The sequence below is a fragment of the Hemitrygon akajei genome, unplaced genomic scaffold (assembly GCF_048418815.1).
Source record: "Hemitrygon akajei unplaced genomic scaffold, sHemAka1.3 Scf000046, whole genome shotgun sequence".
Lineage (NCBI taxonomy): Eukaryota > Metazoa > Chordata > Chondrichthyes > Myliobatiformes > Dasyatidae > Hemitrygon > Hemitrygon akajei.
The window spans coordinates 1,280,803-1,301,059 of NW_027331932.1; positions in this window are offsets into that span (position 1 = coordinate 1,280,803).

Sequence of the window (20,257 nt, forward strand, 5' to 3'; positions counted from 1 at the left end):
ATTTAATTGCACAGAATTTTACTAACAGTGCTGTCCGCGATGAAGACGTTCCATACTGGATTGCAGCATGCATATCGAGGTGAGACTAGGGGTCATGCTGGTTTTGGAGAGAGACTGGGCAGTTGGGACAGGCACATGTCTGTGTGGGGAGTCGGGTAGGGGGAGCTGTAGGGGGCTGCCATAATTCAGTGGTGAGAAGTGGGTCACTGTGGATATTTTGGGGACTAGAACGGGTCAGGGTGGAGAGAGTAAGGTAGTATTTTGGGGCATGATACATCCAGTAGGAAGGGACTGGGCAGTGGGATTAAATTGATGACTGACCCAGACTGTGGGAAGAAGGTGCGGGAGTATTTTGGGGACAGACGCAGGTCTGTGGGGAGAAAATGTGTCTCTGGGACAATTTGGGGACGGTCACTGTTGGGAGGGAATAGGGAACTGCGATTAATTTGGGACTGACACAGGTCTGTGGGATTAGACTGGGCAATGTGATTAGTTTCGGGACCGAGGCGGGCTGTTGGTAGAGAGACGGCGGTAGGATTAATTTGTAGACTGACATGAACTGACAGAGATTTGGAAGTGAGAATGTTTTTGTGACTGACACAGGGCTGTCGGGAGATGGATCTTCAGTGGGATCACTTTGGGACTGGCACGGGGCTAATGGGGGAGAGTAGGAAGTATTATAGGGACAGACACGCTGCTTTGAGAGAGAGAGAGAGAGAGAGAGAGAGAGAGAGAGAGAGAGAGAGAGAGAGAGAGAGAGAGAGAGAGAGAGAGCGAGAGAGAGAGAGAGAGTCTGTGTGAGTATTTCGGGGAATGAGACAGGGCTGTGTGAAGAGCGGAGCAGCAGGATTACGTTGGGGACTGACAAGGTTCCATGGGGAGGGAGAGGGGCAGTGGGAGTATCTTAGGGACTGCTCTGGGGCCGTGGGGAGCTGCTGGGGGTCTGGGGGTGACGCGGGCCTGTGGGGAGAATGTATGATCGTGAGATTATTTTGGGGACAGACACAGCTCTGTGGAAAGAGCTTTGGGAAAGGGATTATTCGGGCACTGACACAGGGTTGTGGAGAATAGGTCAGTGAGGGTATTATGAGAACTGGAACAGGTACGTGGGGCGAGAGTGGGTCAGTGGGAGTATTATGGTCGGTGAGGAGAGATAGAGTCAGTGGGAATATATTGGAGAATGACACAGGTCTGTCTGTTGGAGCTGTGCTGTTCCCATTGAAATTGTTTCTGCTTCCTTGACAGGAAAGTGGCCTCTGACGTCGCGTACAAGATGAACGCGGGAAAGTCCGAATGCAGCGAATGCAAATCCGGTTGGTTTAAGAGTTGCAAAAACGATCAGCACTGTTTCATCTGTGAGAAGCCTGCATCTTTGTGCACAGATATTCCTGAAAAGATCCGGGATCTCTGTCAAAAGCCCGTGGAGCCGACTTAAATCTAACGACATTAACTCACTTGCAGCTCTCTCCCCGATTCTGTCAAACCCATCCGCTCTGCCTCTCGCCCCTACCCTAATCTCCTCTCTCTTCCTCTGGCACTCGTACTCGGAATCTCGCTCTCTCTTTACCCTCGTTCCTCCAATTCGCTCTTCCATCCCTCCTCCCCCTCAGCTTTCCCATTTCATCCCCATTTCCTTCTCTTCATTTACTTGCCTCCCTCTCCCATCATCAAACGATCGTTCCTATGTTCAACAGCTCAATTATTACACACACACACACACACACACACACGCACGGACACTCACACACACACACACACACACACACACACACACACACACACACACACACACACACACACACACACACACACACACACACACACACACACACACACACACCCCGAAAACCACTCCACTCCCTTTGCAATTTTTGCTCATTTCTTTCTCAATTCCTGCTAAAGTTTGTTCACATTTACAGTTACATTTACATCATTTATTATTATTATTATTTTGTAATTTGCCTTTTACTGTGCCTTTTGTCTTGTTTATTCATTATTGTACTGTCTTGCACTGCTCTGTGCACTTTATGTAGTCCCGTGTAGATCTGAAGTGTAACGTAGTTTTGTGTTGTGACAGGTAGTCTAGTGGAGTGTTGGGCTGTCTCACGTTCTCTAGTGTAGTCTTGAGTTGCTCAATGTAGCACCAGGGTCCTGGAGGAACGTTGTTTCGTTTTTACTCTGTACTGAACCAGCAGTTATGTTTGAAATGACAGTAAAAGCTTCTTGACTTGACTTGACTTAATCTGTGACTTATCCAGCCTGCACGATCAGAAAGTTAATGATGTAAAATTAATGTAAGATGCAATAAAAGTTAATAAATATCGCAGAAATGTGGTGGTAGTGCTCATACATTCAAAAATATGACGCCGGAGTGGAAGAAGGTGTTCCTGAATCGTTGAGGCTCTTGTGCCTCTTCCTCGATGGTAGACATGAACGGGGAGTTAGTCCCGGGGTGAGGACCCTTACTGATGGATTCCGTGTTTTCGAAGATGCCCTTGATGCTCGGGACTATTGCGTCTGTGATGGAGCTGGTTAAGTCCGCACCACTTTGCCGCCTCTAGCGACCTCGTGCATTGCAGCCTCCACACCAGGAGGCGATGCAACAAGTCAGAACGCTCCCAGCGTTCATTTGCTGGTCTTCAACGCAAGGCCAAATCCTCTCAAACGGCTGACGTTGTAATTCCTTCTGTAACGAGAGATCTATGGTGATGATGGGAAGTGTAGAGTATGGTCTGGAATACACTGAAACGCAGAATCGAAATAAACAAGACGACAGTAAAGACATCTAAAGTTTATATCGCAAAGAAAATTCTCGAAATGGATTTCCTACCTTTGAGCACCGAGTGCTCAACACGGGGACATCAACGACAAACTTTCCATGAAGTAATGTTGACGAGCAATAATTGTCAGTCTGAGCCTTAAAGGGGAAGTGACATCTCATCACACTCCGGGGAATGGACGTGCCGACATCTGGAAGCCTGGCGCTGTTCAGTCGGGAACATGACACCTTCTCCGTGTTTGCATGAATATGTTGGTCCCAGGACAGATCCACTGAGATGCTGACACCCAGCAACACAGGAACCTAAAATCAGACCATGAGATATCGGAGCAGAATTAGGCCATCGAGTCTGCTGCGCCATTTCATCATGTCTGATCCAGGTCCCCCTCAACCCCAATCTCCTGCCTTTTCACTGTATTCCTTCATGGTCTGAGTAATCAACAATCTGTCAATCTCCGACTTCAATATACGCAATTTCAGACTCCACATCCGCCTGTGTAACCCATTCCACAGATTTAACATACTCTGGCTAAATACAGTCTTCCCAATCTCCGTTCTGAAAGGACGGACCTCCATTCCGATGTGGGTCCACTGGTCCTCGACTGTCCCACCACGGGGAGCCTTTTCTCAACATCTACTTTATCGGGGCCTTTAAACGTGCTAACGGTTTCAACAAGAACAACCCTTCCACCGCCCCCCTCATTCTTATGAGTTCCAGCCATTAAACGCTCCTGACCTGATAAGCGTTTCAATCCCGGAATCATTCCCGTGAACTTCCTTTCAACCCTTCTCAATGCAAGCACGCCTGGCAGGGATAGATAAGGGACCCGGAACCGCTCACAATAATCAGTAAGGTCTCACCGGTGCTTTATGAAGCCTCAAATTCACATCCTTGTTTTTACATTCTCATCCCCTTGACATGAATGATAACGTTGTACTTGGCTTCCTCGCCACCGACTCCACCTGTAAATTTACATTTAGGGCATCCTGCACGAGGTCTCCCATGTCCCTATAACCATATAACAATTTAACAATTACGACACGGTCATCTCGACCCTTCTAGTCCGTACCGAACACTTACTTTCACCTAGTCTCTGTGCCTGTTTTTTTCTGAATTTTCTCTCCATTTGAAAAATAGGCTACGTCTCTATTTCTTCGGCCACAGTGCATGGCCATACATCTCCCGACACAGCGATCCACCCACCGCTTCATTGACCATTCGTCCAGTCTCTGTGAACCCTCCCTGCTTCCTCAGCACCACCTGTAGATCGGTGACGTCACTGCCGGTCTGCACTGACTGAAGTTTCCCGATGAGGATCTCCATCATCCAGTTACAGAGGGAGGTTCACCGGCCCAGGATCTGAGGGGAGGATTCTGCTGAACGCCGAGCTGTTGTCAGTCAACAGCAGCCTGCCGTTGGTGTTGTATTGTCCAGGTGGTCCAGGGTCCAGAGGAGGGCAAATTAGATTGTATTCGCTGTGGACCTTTTGCGGAGTTCCTCAAATTACAGAGGGTCCGCGTCCTCGCTGGAGAAGGGGTTGATTTTGGGTATGACCAGGCTGTCAAGCACTTAATCCCGGTAGGTGTGAGTGTCACTGGGCGATTGTTGTTGAGGCAGGTCACCCTGCTTTTCTCAGGCACTGGTGTGATTGTCGCCCTTTTGAAGCGGGGGGAAATTCCGACTGCAGCATAGAGAGACTGAAGATGTCCTCGGACACTCCAAACTCCGCTGCAGTTCTCCCCACCTCCGTCACCTTAACCCTCATCTGCACGCCTCTCCGTCTCCTTCGATCCCCTTCGACAGCTAAAACAATCACCCTCTCCGTCATCGCCTCCCTCCCCGATAATCATTCCCCGTGACCCACCACAGCCATGCAACCCCCTCGTCTCTGTCACATCCCTCTCTCCACAAACGCCTCCCTCTATGTGTTCACAGGGATTTGTGCAGAGAACGGGGAAGAGCTGACGTCTGGAGTTAGACTCCCCCCCTTCAACTACAAATCAATCTCTCAGTTCTGAGCCAATACAGAATGGTCAGAGGGGACAGTGGGCAGAGAGGGAGATTTGCTGTTTCATAATACCTCACTGTGTTACCGGACCGGGCAGAAGGAGTTGCACTCTGTGTCTGACCCTGGGAACGAGTAATGGGACGGTGTGGAGAGAGATTCACTCTGTGTCTATCCCCGGGAGTGTGTGTTGGACGGTGTGGAGGGAGATTCACTCTGTGTCCGACTCTGGGTGTGTTTGTTTCGCCGATTCCGGGGCTCGCTCTCTCTCTCTCTCTCTCTCTCTCTCTCTCTCTCTCTCACACACACACACACACACACACACACACACACACACACACACACACACACACACACACACACACACACACACACACACACACACACACACACACACACACACACACACACACACACACTAAAACGGTCCAGCATCCAGCACAACGCCACGCACACCACACCCCTCTTCGCAATCTGCTGACCCCACCCTGAGTTCCAAACCCCACTTCTACTTTCGTATCCGCCCTTACTCACCGTGGAGAATTTAACCGATCCCGCCTGTCCAGCAGGCGGCGCCCTTCGGGGAAACGTCCCTGTCACATTTCCGTGAGGTGAAAGCACAGTGTGAGCGGGAGAGAATGGGAAGTGAGAAAGTGGGGTAGAGAGAGTGTGGGGGCAGAAAGAGAAGGCTTAGTGAGGAGGGGTGTGACATGGGAAAGGCTCACGGCGAGAGGGGGTAGAGAGAGGGAGCGAGCTGGAGAGCGGTGTGAACCTGAAGCGGGATTGGTTTATTCATGGGGAGAGATAGGGAGTCAGTGACTTATTCAGATTGGACAGAAGGTAAAGGAGGGTGTTTGAGAGAGCTCCTGAACTCCGTCTGTTGGGCTGACGTTCCTGCTACTTTGTTTGGTTTTTGTTGTTTTGATGACGAACCAGTCAGTGTAGACGAAGGCTTTCAAGACTTGTCTCAAATACTGATCACCCCCAACTTAAGTTCTAATTGGAGATGAGAGTCATACCGTAGATACCGATCAGCGTCCGTCCGTTTCCTGTAAACTTCAATATCGAGACACCCATTTTGTTTGATAAACACCGCACAGTCTAAACATAGCAATCTTGTTTTCGCGACTTCTGCTGGTGTAAATTTGATGTAGATTTGACAGAGATAGAGAGAGACAATGGAAAATTGTTCATTTCACTCGGAGGGAGGGGGCTCACTTGCTCCGGTGGGTGTTGGTTGTTTGTCCCCGGGGCCGTGGTTTCCCGCGCACCGAGGGTCTGAATCCCCGGCGATGAGCAGAGCAGTGGGAGGGTCCGACGATCAAACCAGGAACAAACCGCGGGTGGATGGGTGGTAAGGGACACAATTCCCCCGGACAACAAGGCTCGGCATGTGTGATACATACCCCTCGGTATTTCACTTCTTCTCGACTCAATGCATCCCTCTCGAATCCCCTTCTTCCACTCATTTCCCCCTCCATCGTTCCTCCCCTGCATCCCTCCTCCCTCTCCGTAGCACACTCTCTTCTCCCTCTCATACTCTTTCACACCTCCATGTCCCTCTCTCTCTTTCTATCTCTCAATTCCTCATCAGCTCGCCCTCTGCTTTCTCTCCCTCACACCTAAATTTTCTACAAATATCCCCCGCCGTTTCCTGCACCGTATGTCCATTCTCTTCTACATCTGACCGTGATGCTTCTTTATCTCCTATCTTCCCTCATTGCCCCTGTCACCCAGGTCTCCCTCTCCGAACACCCCCCCATTCTTCCCTCATTCTCCACTCCCCCTCTTTCTCTCCACTGTCGCAACTCCTCCCCCCGCCACTCTCATCTCTCGAAAACACGCACTTTCACAAACTCATTCCCCCTCCTGCCCGGCACCTCCTCTCCTGCTCTCGGCCTCTCCCTTTATCGGCCCTTGATCTGCTGTTTGTTTGTGTCGGTCCAACTCCCCTGTAAACACAGACTTCCTTTCATAACGGCTGCTTCCCCTTTCTGAGCTCAGAGACGCAGAGAATCCTTCACAGAATGGACGACAGCGAGACTTGCATGAATGTGAAGTTTACAAAAACGGATTCATGGTCTCCTTCCCGATGTAAGGGGGTAGAAAGATGTGCGGAGAGAGATTCAAGTTGTGTCTGACCACGGGAGTATGTGATGGGACGGTGTGGGGGGAGATTCGCTCTGTGTCTGACCCTAGAAGTGTGCGATGGGACGGTGTGGACGGGGATTCACTTTGTGTCTGACCCCGGGTGTGTGTGATGGGACGGTGTGGAGGGGGATTCACTCTGTGTCAGACCCCGGGAGTGTGTGATGGGACGGTGTGGAGGGAGATTCACTCTGTGTCTGACCCCGGGTGTGTGAGATGGGATGGTGTGGAAGGGAACTTCACTCTGTGTCAGACCCCGGGAGTGTGTGATGGGACGGTGTGTAGGGAGATTCAGTCCGTGTCTGACCCCGGGAGTGTGCGATGGGACGGTGTGTAGGGAGATTCAGTCCGTGTCTGACCCCGGGAGTGTGCGATGGGACGGTGTGGAGGGGGATTCACTCTGTTTCTGACCCCGGGAGTGTGTGATGAGACGGTGTGGACGTAGCTTCAGCCTGTGTCTGACCCCTGGGAGTGTATTAACCCCCAACTTGTGTTCTAATTGGAGAGGAGAGTCTAACCGTAGATACCGATCAGCGTGCGCTGGTTTCCTGTAAACTTCAATATCGCGACACCCATTTTGTTTGCTAAATACCGCACAGTCTAAACATGGAAATCTTGTTTTCGTGACTTCTGCTGGTGAAAATTTGGTCGAGATATGACAGAGATAGAGAGAGACTGTGAGTAGTTGTTCATTTCACTCGGAGGGTGGGGGCTCGCTTGCTTCGGTGGGTGTTGGGTGTTTGTCCCTGAGGCCGTTTTCCCCCGCACAGTGGGTCTGAAGCCCCGGCGAGGAGCAGAGAAGTGGGAGGGTCCGACGGTCAAACTAGGAAACAACCGTGGGTGGGTGGGTGGCAAGGGGGTACAATTCCCCCGGACAACAAGGCTCAGCATGAGTGGCACATACCCCTCTGTCTTTCATTCCTTATCGACTCATTGTATCCCTCTCGAATCCCCTTCTTCCACTCCTTTCTCCCTCCCTTCTATTTCTATCTCCCTCCATCGTCCCTCCCCTGCATCTCTCCTCCCTCTCTGTAGCACACTCTCTGCTCCCTCTCATACACTTCGCCATCTCCATGTACCTCTCTCTCTCTCGTTCTATCTCTCATTCCCTCATCAGCTCGCCCTCTGCTTTCTCCCTCTCACACCTAAATTGTCCTCAAATATTCCCCGCCGTTTCCCTCTCTGTATGTCCATTCTCTTCTACATCTGACCGTACCCTCTCTTTATCTCCACACTTCCCTCTCTGCTCCCTGTCACCCAGGTCTCCCTCTCTGAACTCCCCCATCCTTCCCTCCTCCTCCACTTCCCCTCTTTATCCCCACTCTCACAACTCCTCCCCCCCGCCGCTCTCATCCCTCGAAAACACGCATATTCACAAACTCATTCGCCCTCCTGCCCAGCACCTCCTCCCATGGTCTCGGCCTCTCCCCTTATCGGTCCTTGATCTGCTGTTTGTGTGTGTCGGTCCAACTCTCCTGTAAACACAGACTTCTTTTAATAACGGCTGCTTCCCCTTTCTGAGCTCAGAGACGCAGATAATCCTCCACAGAATGGACGACAGCGAGACTTGCATGAATGTGAAGTTTACAAAAACGGATTCACGGTCTCCTTCCCGACGTAAGGGGGTAGAAAGATGGGCGGAGAGAGGATCAATTGTGTTTGTCCCCGGGAGTTTGTGATGGGACGGTGTGGAGGGAGGTTCGCTCTGTGTCTGATCCCGGGAGTGTGTGATGGGACGGTGTGTAGGGAGATTCACTCTGTGTCTGATCCCGGGAGTGTGTGATGGGACGGTGTGTAGGGAGATTCACTCTGTGTCTGACCTGCACTCTTTGGTCCGCAGCTGAAACCGATGTATCGCACGTGGAAATTAATTTGAAGACTGTCTCTGAGCCCCGAGTCCGGACAGATCGAGGTTAGTTTCTTCTTTGTAGCCTTGTCCCTGTTTAGCTGACGTTTCCAATTCTGGCGAGAGATCTCAGGACAAAGGTAATGATGACCCTAATGATTCCCTGTTTGAGAATAACCCGGTGGGAACGCGTGAGAGATGAGAAGGGGGTGGGGGGGGGGGGTGAAACTCTCTTTGGTGGTCGGTGCGGAATGTGGCGCCCTGGGAGATGTGGATTAGAGGGAGCGCCGTGCGATGTGGTGGGGAGGGAGTGTTCTGGGAAAGATCGGCCAGTAGAGATTGCATGGGTTGGGCCGTGTGGAGGAGGGGGTGATGGGGAGCGAGCGCCTTGCGGCGGGGGTAGTGGAGATATTAGGGCTGTATCGTCGTGGTTAGGAAGGAGGACAGTGGGAGAGACGGTGAAGAGAGAGCGCGGTATAAAACCTTTACCCCTCTCTCCCGTTTCTAACCCCATTTTCTTCTCCCTTTTCACCTCTCACGCCGTCTCCTCTCTCCCTCGCTCCCCTGTCCCTCCCTCACACTTTTTCCCCTGCTGTCTCCCACTGTCTCGTTCTCTTCGCCCTCTCTTACTGCTCCTGTCTCCCCGCTATCACAGTCACCGTCTCTACCACTCTCGGTCTCCCACTCCCACTATTTCCCTCTCTCTGTGCTCACTCTTATACCACCCCTCCCGCTCTTCCCACCGCTCTCTGTCCATCAGTTTGCCTCTCATCTCCACTCCACGCCTTCTCCTCCTCTCTATCCACCCTCTCTCCCGCTCCCCGACGCTCTCCCCCCTCGCTCTTTCCCCTCTCTGTTTCTGATATTTTCTTGTTCCCTCTTTCCCATCACACTTCCACTTCTCCCCTCCCTCCCTCTCCCTTCTCAATCCCCTCTCATTCCTCTCCCTCTCCTCTCACTCGTTTCTCCCCCGACACGGTCTGCCCACTCTCCCCTTTCTCTCCCGGTTCACTCTCCCCATTCTTTCTCTCACATTTTCCTGCCCAATGCCCACAGCACTCTCTCCCCTCTATCCATCGTTATAACCTTCGCTCTGTCTCCACGTCTCTGTCCTCTACCCCTCCTTCTCCATCACCCTCTCCCTTGCTGTCGCACCCCTTCACTCCCCCTCACTTATGCCCCTCTTTCTCTTCCCCACGACTCTCTTCTCTTTCTCCCCAACTCCCTCCCCCATTCCCCACCGCTCTCACTGGACTAACAGGTCAGAGTTCACAGTGATGACGTCATTCTGGAACGGTCACATGTCATGCTCCCAAGTGTCCAAGTTTCGAATGCATCTGTCTCGACCACTCCCTCTGTCAGCTCGTCCCATAGACTGATCACAATCTGGGCAAAGAAAGCTTGTCACTCGCTCCCCTATTAAATCCCTTTCCCCTCTCACCTTGGACCTCTGCTCTCTGCTCCTCGATTCTCCAAGTCTAGGGACAATAACTGTACGCATTCACCGCTCGTGATTTTATACATCTTGAAAGATCACCCCTCCGCTCCAAGGAACAATGTCCCAACGTGCCTGACTTCTCTCTGTAAATTATTCCCGAAACAGTGTCGATGAGCTGAAGATCTTGCAGTCTACGTTCATACCTCCCTGAACGTGGCTGTAGAGTTTGGTGGGATGGTTAAGCAGGTCTATGGCATTCTTGCCTTTATTATTCGGGGCATTGAGTACAAATGTCAGGGAGTTATTTTGCAACTTTATTAAAATCACTGGTTAGGCTGAATCAGGCGTATTGTATACAGTTCTTGTCACCCCATTATCGGAAGGATGTCGGGGCGTTGGGGAGCCTCCGGAGAGGTTTAACAGGACTCTGCCGGGATTCGGTGGCATGTGTTACAACGAGAGGTCGGACACCTAGGTCGCTTCATCTGGAGCGGAGGAGGCTCAGGGGAGATCTGACTGATCTCTGGAATCCGTCAGACACCTGTCAGCCTTTGCCAAGTCAAGGAATTTGGACTCTCGGCGATGACGGCTGAAAGTAGATGAGATTTAGAGAGGGAGGGGTGATCGTGGTGGGAGGAGAGAGCGCGGATGGTGGGTGGGAGGGGTACCCAGTGGGGACACGATTAATTTCACACACACACTGAATAGGCTCTCTACAGGTGCGCAAAAACTGGAGCCGAAACAGAAAATCGGAAATAGACCGGACCGTAAGATCTGCCTCCTCTGCCTAGTTACGCCCGCCCTCGTCGCGATAGTGAGCGGGCTTTCGATCTATGGTGAGTCGAACGGGCTCCGGGTGGATTCCGGCCGTAAACAAGCAGAGTGGAATGAAATGTTAGCGCAAATCCTCAGTGTGACACTGACACGCCCTTCACTGTGACACCTACACACTAGCCGTGACACAGACACGTCCCTCACTGTGACACAGACGTAAACTTCAACGTAGTATAGATAAGAACTTTACCGTTACAATGTCAGTACCCTCACACCGTGCACGAAAATGTACTCACGTTGCACTTACACACCCCTCACTGTGACACCGACACTACCCTCTCCGTGACATCGACACTCCACTCTTTGTGACACTAACATTCCCCACACTGTAGTACCGACACTCCCAACACCGTGACACCGTCCAGCCCACACGGTTACACCAATACTCCACTCACCCTGACGCTTACACGTCACACATCGTAAGAATGACAGAGCCCTCACAGTGACGCCGTCACGCCCCTCACCGTGACACGGACATTTCGCCTCACAGCGTGACATCACGCCCTTCACCATGACACCGACACTTCAGTCACTGTAACAACGACACAACCCTCTCTGTCATACTGATACAAGGCTCACTGTGACACCGACACACCCTTCACTGTAACACTGACACATCCCTCTGCGTGACACCGACACTCGCATCACTGTGACACCGGCAAATCCACCTTCGTGACACCAACACTCCCTTCACTTTGACATTGAAACTCCCAACACCGTGATCCCGACACTCTCCACAACGTGACATTGACTCTGCCTTCACTGTGACACCGATATTCCCCTCGACTTGACACCGAAACTGCGAACACAGTGACACCGACACACCTCCCTCACCGTGACACTGGCAAGCCCGCTCTATTATACCGGCACTCCCCTTAACCTGACACTTACACACCCCACATCGTAACACTGACACTAGCCTCATAGTGACAGCGCAACTCCCATCAAGTGACTCCCGGACGCTCCACACTGTGTCATCTCACACCACCCACCGTAACACCGACACTCCCGTCACCGTGACTCCGAGGCTCTCCTGACCGTGACACTTATACATCTGACACCATAATATTAACACTCCCTTCACCGTGACTCCGAAACTTCCCTTTCTGTGACACCGACACAACCCCCTCCGTAACACAGATACACACCTCTCCGTGACACCAACAATCCCCACACTGTGAAACTGACTCACCTGACACCGTGACACCGACACAGAACACACCTGACGCCGACACTCGCCACACTGTGACACCGACTTACCTCACCCCGTGTCACTGACACATCCGTTATTATCACTCTCAGTATCACTGACTCGTCAGTCTCGAAACACCTGCGAACAAAACCATCAGAGACTTTGGGTAGATCATCAAGAGATGAACAGGACCGAACGCCAATGTCAGCAGCGACTCCATGAATTGAACTCAACCCTTGAATCCAGGACATCCGAGAATTCCCGCCTGGAACTCTCCCGGAGAACCTGTCTGAAGAATCTTTCCGCCCTGAACAACAACGTATCCAATCTGGAAAACAACATTTCCGTCCTCAACTACAATCTCTCAGAGCTGAATAAAACGCACAACAATCTCCGCCATCAATTCAAACAGCTCGAAATGAAGGAGAGAATCATCACCGAAAGACAAGCTCTGATGTGCCAATACCTCACCAGGAGAAGAGGTGAAACAACATCTCCCGCTTCTCCTGCTTCTCATCACGGGGTGGGGGAAGGGGTTGGGGGTCAGAGAGGGAGAGGGTGGAGGTGGAGATGTCCATCCCGGGAGTGTCATACTCCGGGAGTGTGAGATAGGACGGTGTGGAGGGAATTCACTCTGAGTCTGACCCCGGGAGTGTGTGATGGGACGGTGTGGAAGGAGATTCACTCTGTGTCTGACCCCGGGAGTGTGAGATGGGACGGTGTGGAGGGAATTCACTCTGTGTTTGACCGCGTGAGTGTGTGAAGGGATGGTGTGGAGGGAGCTTCACTCTATGTCTTCCCCCGGGAGTGTGTGATGGGACGGTGTGGAGAGAGCTTCTCTCTGTGTCTGACCCCGCTAGAGTGTGTTGGGATGCTGTGAAGGGAGATGCTCTCTGTGTCTGGCCCCGGGAGTGGGTGATGGGACCGTGTGGAGGAAGGTTCACTCTCTGTCTGGCTGTACGAGTGATTGATGGGACGGTGTGATAGCAGCGACGCCTACTGTCTGAATCAGGGATGGGACGTTGTTGGGGGACGTTGACATTTTTCTGGTCTCAAACGTTGCAATGGGAGTAATGGAGAGAGATCTACTGTTTTTTTTTCATTCCTGATTTGCAGAGAAAACGTGTCCTCAGCACTGGATTGAAAATGAAGATCGTTGTTATTTCACATTCACATTGGAGAAATCTTATAATGGGGCGAGGGAACATTGTTCAAACTTTGATGCAAGGCTCCTCGAAATAAATTCAAGCGAGGAAGATGTAAGTGACTCCCGAGGTCTAACATAGATTGAATCTCCCTCCACACCGTCCCATCACACGCTCCCGGGGATAGACACAGAGTGAATCTCCCTCCACACTTTCCCGACAAACACTCCCGGGGTCAGACACGGAGTGAATTTCCCTCCACACCGTCCCATCCCACACTCCCAGGGTCAGACACAGAGTGAATCTCCCTCCACACCGTCCCATCACACACTCCCGGGGGTAGGCACAGAGTGAATCTCCCTCCACACAGTGCCATCACACACTCCCGGGGTCACATACATGGTGAACCTCCCTCCACACCGTCCCATCACACACTCCCAGGGATAGAAACAGAGTGAATCTCCCTCCACACCGTCCCATCACTCACTCCCGGGGTCACATACATGGTGAATCTCCCTCCACACCGTCCCATCACACACTTCCGGGGTCAGACACAGAGTGAATCTCCCTCCACACCGTCCCATCACACACTCCCGGGGGTAGACAGAGTGAATCTCTCTCCACACCGTCCCATCACACACTCCCGGGGGTAGGCACAGAGTGAATCTCCCTCCACACCGTCCCATCACACACTCCCAGGGATAGAAACAGAGTGGATTTCCCTCCACACCGTCCCATCACACACTCCCGGGATCAGACACAGAGTGAATCTCCCTCCACACCGTCCCATCACACACTCCCGGGGTCAGACACAGAGTGAATCTCCCTCCACACCGTCCCATCACACACTCCCGGGGGTAGGCACAGAGTGAATCTCCCTCCACACCGTCCCATCACACACTCCCGGGGATGGAAACAGACTGGATCTCCCACTAGAAGCAGAATTAGAGTTTATTACCACCGGCGTGTTAACTTAGCAGCAGCAATTCAATGCAATACGTAATCTAGCCGAGAGATAAAAAATAATAATAAATAAAATAAAACAAAATAAAAAATAAACAAGTGAATCCATCACGTTTATTGAATAGATTATGTAAAATGCAAAAAAAAAAAGAAACTGTGTACATTATAACTAGTGAGGTAGTGTCGAAAGCTTCAAAGTCCATTCAGGTATCGGATGGCAGGGTGGAGAAAGCTGTTCCTGAATCGCTGGGTGTATGCCTTCAGAATTCTGTCCCTCCTCCCTGGTGGTAACAGTAAGAAAAGGGCATGTCCTGGGTGCTACAGGGCTTTAGTAATGGACACTGTCTTTCTGAGACACCGCTCCCTGAGGAAATCCTGGGTACTTTATAGACTAGTGCCCAAGATGGCACTCACTACATTTATAACCTTCTGCAGCTTCTTTCGGTTCTGTGCAGTCGCCCCAGACAGTGATGCAGCCTGTCAGAGTGATCTCTACAGGACAACTATATAAGTTGTTGCTTGTAAAATAATTAAGTCCCTACACCGTCCCGTCACGCTCTCACGGGGTCAGACACAGAGTGAATCACCCTCCACACCGTCCCATCACTCACTCCCGGGGTCAGACACAGAATGAATCTCACTCCACACCGTCCCATCGCACACTTCCGGGGTCGGACATAGAGTAAAGCTCCCTCCACACCGTCCCATCACACACTCCCGGGGTCGGACATAGAGTAAAGCTCCCTCCACACCGTCCCATCATACATTCCTGGAATCAGACACCGGGTGTCCCATCTCCTCAAGTTTTCCCGTGGTCAGACTTGGAGAGAGGCTAAATGTAACCCTCAGGTGCGACCAGCATACGTTTGTCTGATGGTCGGGGGGTCGGGAGACTATACTGCTTCCGGCCCGGTCAAACTGAGAAATCTCGTTTGTGTGGACGCGTTGCCCAGTTACAAATCGGTTCACCATTTGCAATTAAACGATTGGGCTTTATGATTACAGGGTTAGTACAGAAAACAAAGAGAAAAAGGGCCCATTTTAACGAAACAGTCTAATGCGCTGCTTAGAGCTCACTGTTTTCCCGTCCGTCCGTTCTCCATCGGTTTCCCCCGGGCGTGGTCGACTCCCGGCCCCATTCCAAGTCCGCTCAGGCCTGCAGTCTACGATATCTCCGTTCTGGCATCTTCTCTCTCCATCTTCTGCCGAACAAAAGCCCGCGAGTCCCTCGCTCTCGGGCTCACAGGAAAGAAAACCCCTCCCATCATGGGACGCCACACATTCCAAAGCCCCCGTTATCTCTCGTCATAACACAAACACACTGCTGCTATAGAGAAACCATTACATTAGCAGTGAAACATTTCCCAGTGCGTTGCATGCATGTTAATCGAAAGGATTTAATTTCACAGAATTTTGTTTCCATCTCTGACGCCGATCGATTCGTTACTTACTGGAATGGAAAATGCGGAGACGGGTGAGGTTGGGAGTGTTACATTTCTGTGGTGTGGGAGTGACACGAGGCCGTGCGGATAGAGTTGGGGAGTGGGTTAAGTTTGGAGACTGAAAGGGGTCCGTGGGGGGAGAGTGGGAGAGTGGGATTAGCTTGTTGACTGATTGACGAGTTGTCAATCAGCTGGTTGTCGGGATTGATTTGGGAACTGACTCGCGTTATCATGAGATTAGTTCAGAAGCTGACTAGGGGCTGTGGGGAGAGCGCGGTATCATGAGATTAGTTTTGAGGCTCACTAGGGGCTGTGGGGAGAGCGCGGTATCATGAGATTAGTTAAGAGGCTGACTAGGGGCTGTGGGGAGAATGCGGTATCGTGAGATTAGTTTAGAGGCTGACTAGGGGCTGTGGGGAGAGCGCGGTATCATGAGATTAGTTTGGCGACGGTCTCCGGTTTGCTGGATCTGTTTTGCCTCTATTGGAATTGTCTAACTCTCTTTGACAGGAATGTGACCTCTTTTCTTCTGTACAAGATGTACTATAAATGGCACACCTGCAGAGAGTGCAACTTGCACTCACGGGGTTACAGTTGTAACAGTGCATACAGATTCATCTGTGAGAAGTCGGCACATTTATACCCGGATATTCCTAAAGAGATCCAAGGTCTCTGTCAACAGCCTGTCGGGTCGACTTCAATCAAGTGACTTCACCCCACTTCTCCCCATTCAATCTACCGCACTGTTACTTCCACATCCTTTCATCCCCTCCCATCGTCTCTTCCCCTCCTTCCTAGCCCAGATTTCTCCACTGCTCTCCCTGTCCCTTCTGATCCACACCTCCCCTCTCTGCCACTCTCTCCCAGCTCCCCACATTTTCCTCTTCCTATTCCATTTCTCTTTTTCCCCTCTTTCTCGCTAACTTATTCCCTTTCCACAACCCCTCCCCCTCGGACACCGTTCTCTGTATCTCCTCTCTCCGTACTTTCCACAAACTCTCACCACACTTGCTCTCAGTTCCCCATCCCGGACTGCGCCTCTCCTGTCTTCATACCCACGCTCCAAGTAATGCAGACACATATTCTTGCCTCCTCCCCAGAACTCTGACTCTCGAGTCCCGGCAACATCCTCGTACATCTCTTCCAGCACTCTTTCCAGCTCAGTGGCATCTTTCCTACAGGAGGGCGACGAGAACCGAACACCGCCCTCCATGTGCGGCCTCAACGACGCCTTGTACAACTTCAACGTGACCTCGGTACGGTGCAATGATGTAAAATTAACGTAAATTGGGAGAATTAATAAAAACTGCAATGAAGGTGAATACTGAGGGAGTGTTTAAGTGTTCAGGGAGCGTTCGCAAACTGATGGCGGAGGAGAAGCAACTGCTTGTAATTATTGAGGTTACGGTCTCCTGTATCCCCTCCCCGATGGTACCGATGAGCACAGGGCATTTCCCGGCGGGAGGGGGTCCTCGCTGATGGATGCGGTCTTCCCGAGACATTCCTTCTTGAACATGCCCTCGATGGAGGGGAGGTTTGTGCCCGTGATGGGGTTGGCTGAGCTTAGAACCCTCTGCAGCCTCTGGCGACCCTCTGCGTTGCAGCCTCCACACCAGGCGGCGATGCGACAAGTCAGAACGCTCTCCACAGTACATCCGGAGAAATACACGAGTCTTCAATGACAGACCACACTACCTCAAGCCCCTAACCTTGCAATCCCTTCTGTGCCGAGAGATATGGATGGTGTGAGAAGGCAAGGGCCGGGTAGAACCTAGAATATACTCCTGCTCATACTCGAAATAAACAAGACCACAGTGATGAAATCCAAAGATAAAGTCAAAAACAGCAGTACAAGAAATGCATCTCGTACGGTTGAGCACTGAGTGCTCGGCGCGAGGCCTTCACCGACAGACATTCCATGAGGATCATTGGCAGTCTGAGTCTTAAAGGGAAAGTGACAGCGAACTACTCTCCGAGGAATGGGGGTGCTGAAACCTGGATGCCTGAGGCTGTTCTGTCAGGAATATGACATGTACTTCGTGTCACATGAATGCGTCGTGCCCAGTGTAGACCCTCTGAGATGCTGATACCCAGTATCCCAGGAACTTCAAATACCATCATACGACAGAGTGGTAGAATTAAGCCATTTGCTCCATCGGTTCGGCCCACCATTTGATCATGGCTGATCCACCCTTATTCCCAATGTCCAGTCTTCGCTCCGTTCTCTTCATGCTCTGTCTGGTCAGGAATCTACCACTCTCTGTCCAGTAGCTTCTCGTCCACGGCTGCCTGTAACAATGAATTCCACAGCTTCACCCGTGTCCGGCAAAATAAATACCTCCCAATCTCTGTTGTGAATTGACATCCCTCTACCCTGTGCCCGTCAAAGGTATGTTTGGAGAAAAATGGGTACAACATTTCATGAAAAGAACGCCTCTCCAACTGTTAAGCACGGGGGTGGATCGATCATGCTTTGGGCTCGTTTTGCAGCGAGTGGCAACGGGGAAAATTTCACTGGTAGACGGAAGAATGCATTCAATTAAATACCAGCGAATTCTGGAAGCAACCATCACACCGTCTGTAAAAATGCTGAAGATGAAACGAGGACGGCTTCTACACCAGGATAATCATCTGAAGCACATCTTAGACTCAAAGTCCACAACGGACTACTTCAAGAGGCGCAAGCTGAATGTTTTGATATGGACTTCACTGTCCCCCGACCTAAACATTATCGAAAATCTGTGGATAGACCTCAAAAGAGCAGTGCATGCAACACGGGCAAAGAATCTCGCAGAACTAGAAGTCCTTTGCAAGGAAGAATGTGTGAAAATTCTGCGAAATAAGAATTGAAAGACCTTCAGCTGGTTACAGAAAGCCTTTACAAGATGTGACACTTGGAAAAGTGGGCGTTACTAAGTACTGACCATGCAGGGTGCCCAAAAAATTGCTTCGGGCGCTTTTACTTTTTTGTTATTTTGAAACTGTAAAAGATGGAAAATAAAAAAAAGGGAATCTTGCCTAAAATATTAAAGAAATGTGACATCTTTACAATATACCTTTTGGAATTCAGGTCCTCTTTTACTCGCTTAGCTATTCAAAGTAACAAAAACTTTGACCAGGGGTGCCCAAACTTTTGCATATCACTGTTGGGGCAAACTGTCGGTAGGTTTGTTTTCAGTTTATTTATCGTTTCCTTCTTTATAATTACACAGTTAGAACAGTAGACATGCCTGGCAGGAGAGTTGAATGCTCCTCTTGCAGGATCTGGGACGACAACCTCGCCTCTGACAATTGCATCCGGATGCAGATTCCAACGCTCTGATTTATGGAGTAGGAACTGCTACTGGATGAACTCAGGGTCATTCGGGAAGGTGGGGGGATGGTCGAGAGACATATTGGGAGGAGGTTAGACCCCATGTGCAATTCACAGGAAACTGGGTGACAGTCAGGAGGTTGAAAGGTGTTAACCAGCTAGACCCACTGTAGAGTACCCCGGTGTCCAACTGGCTTAATAACAGGTTTCCCACTTTCTATACATCTGGGTGGGGGAGATGCGTGGAAATGACCGAGAAGAGGAAAGTCTCACAGTTCCGGTCTCTGGCACCGAGTTTGCCTCTGTGGTTAAGAAGGGAAGGCGAGATGAAACAAGCTGTGGTTATCGGCGATTCCTAGTTTGAGGAACATAAAACTGGCTTTCTGTGTAGGATAGAGATTCCTGCCTCCCGCGAGCTCTCGAAGTGGGTCCTCAGCAATGTCAAATGGGAGGGTGAGCGGGCCAAGTTCTGCACGGGCTGGTGTCGCCAGAAATAGGAGGGTAATAGAGATCAACACATGGCTAAGGTTTTGGGGTGGGAATAAGGGCTTCAGATAGTTGGATCACTGGGGCTTCTAAGGAAGGTGAGAACTGTGCATAAGAGAGCGTTTCAATCCAATCCGAGTTTAATTGTCATTCAACCATACATCAGTAAAAATGCATCAGGAAAAATAGAAAGCACACGGTGAATATCAGTATTTATACAATCACACAATTTAGACTGGATATACATTCACATATATGCACACATTTATGCAAATCTGCAGTCGACCATAACAGAGCTTGTCTTCTGCAGAGCGAACACTGGGGGGCAGCACAGACTGCTGCCTGGAGGCCGCAATACACCGCTCCGCGTTGCGCCGCTCCTTCATTTTCTCCGCCAGCAGGCGACTCTCTCAGTTTACACCTGAACCGAAGTAGAACTAATATCCCAGCGTGAGTTTCGCCATTAGAAAGGGGGAGTGATGGGGTTTAAACTTCAGTCGGGTTCTGAAAAAAGATTCTGATAACAGATAGTGAAGTGGTTGTTGTGAAAGATGTTGTTCAGACCTCAGATAAAGTCAGGAAGGGAAAGGTTGAGCCTGCTGGGAGTCATGTTCTGAGATGCGTCCATTTCCATGCAGGAAGTATTGTACGAAAGGAAGATGAGC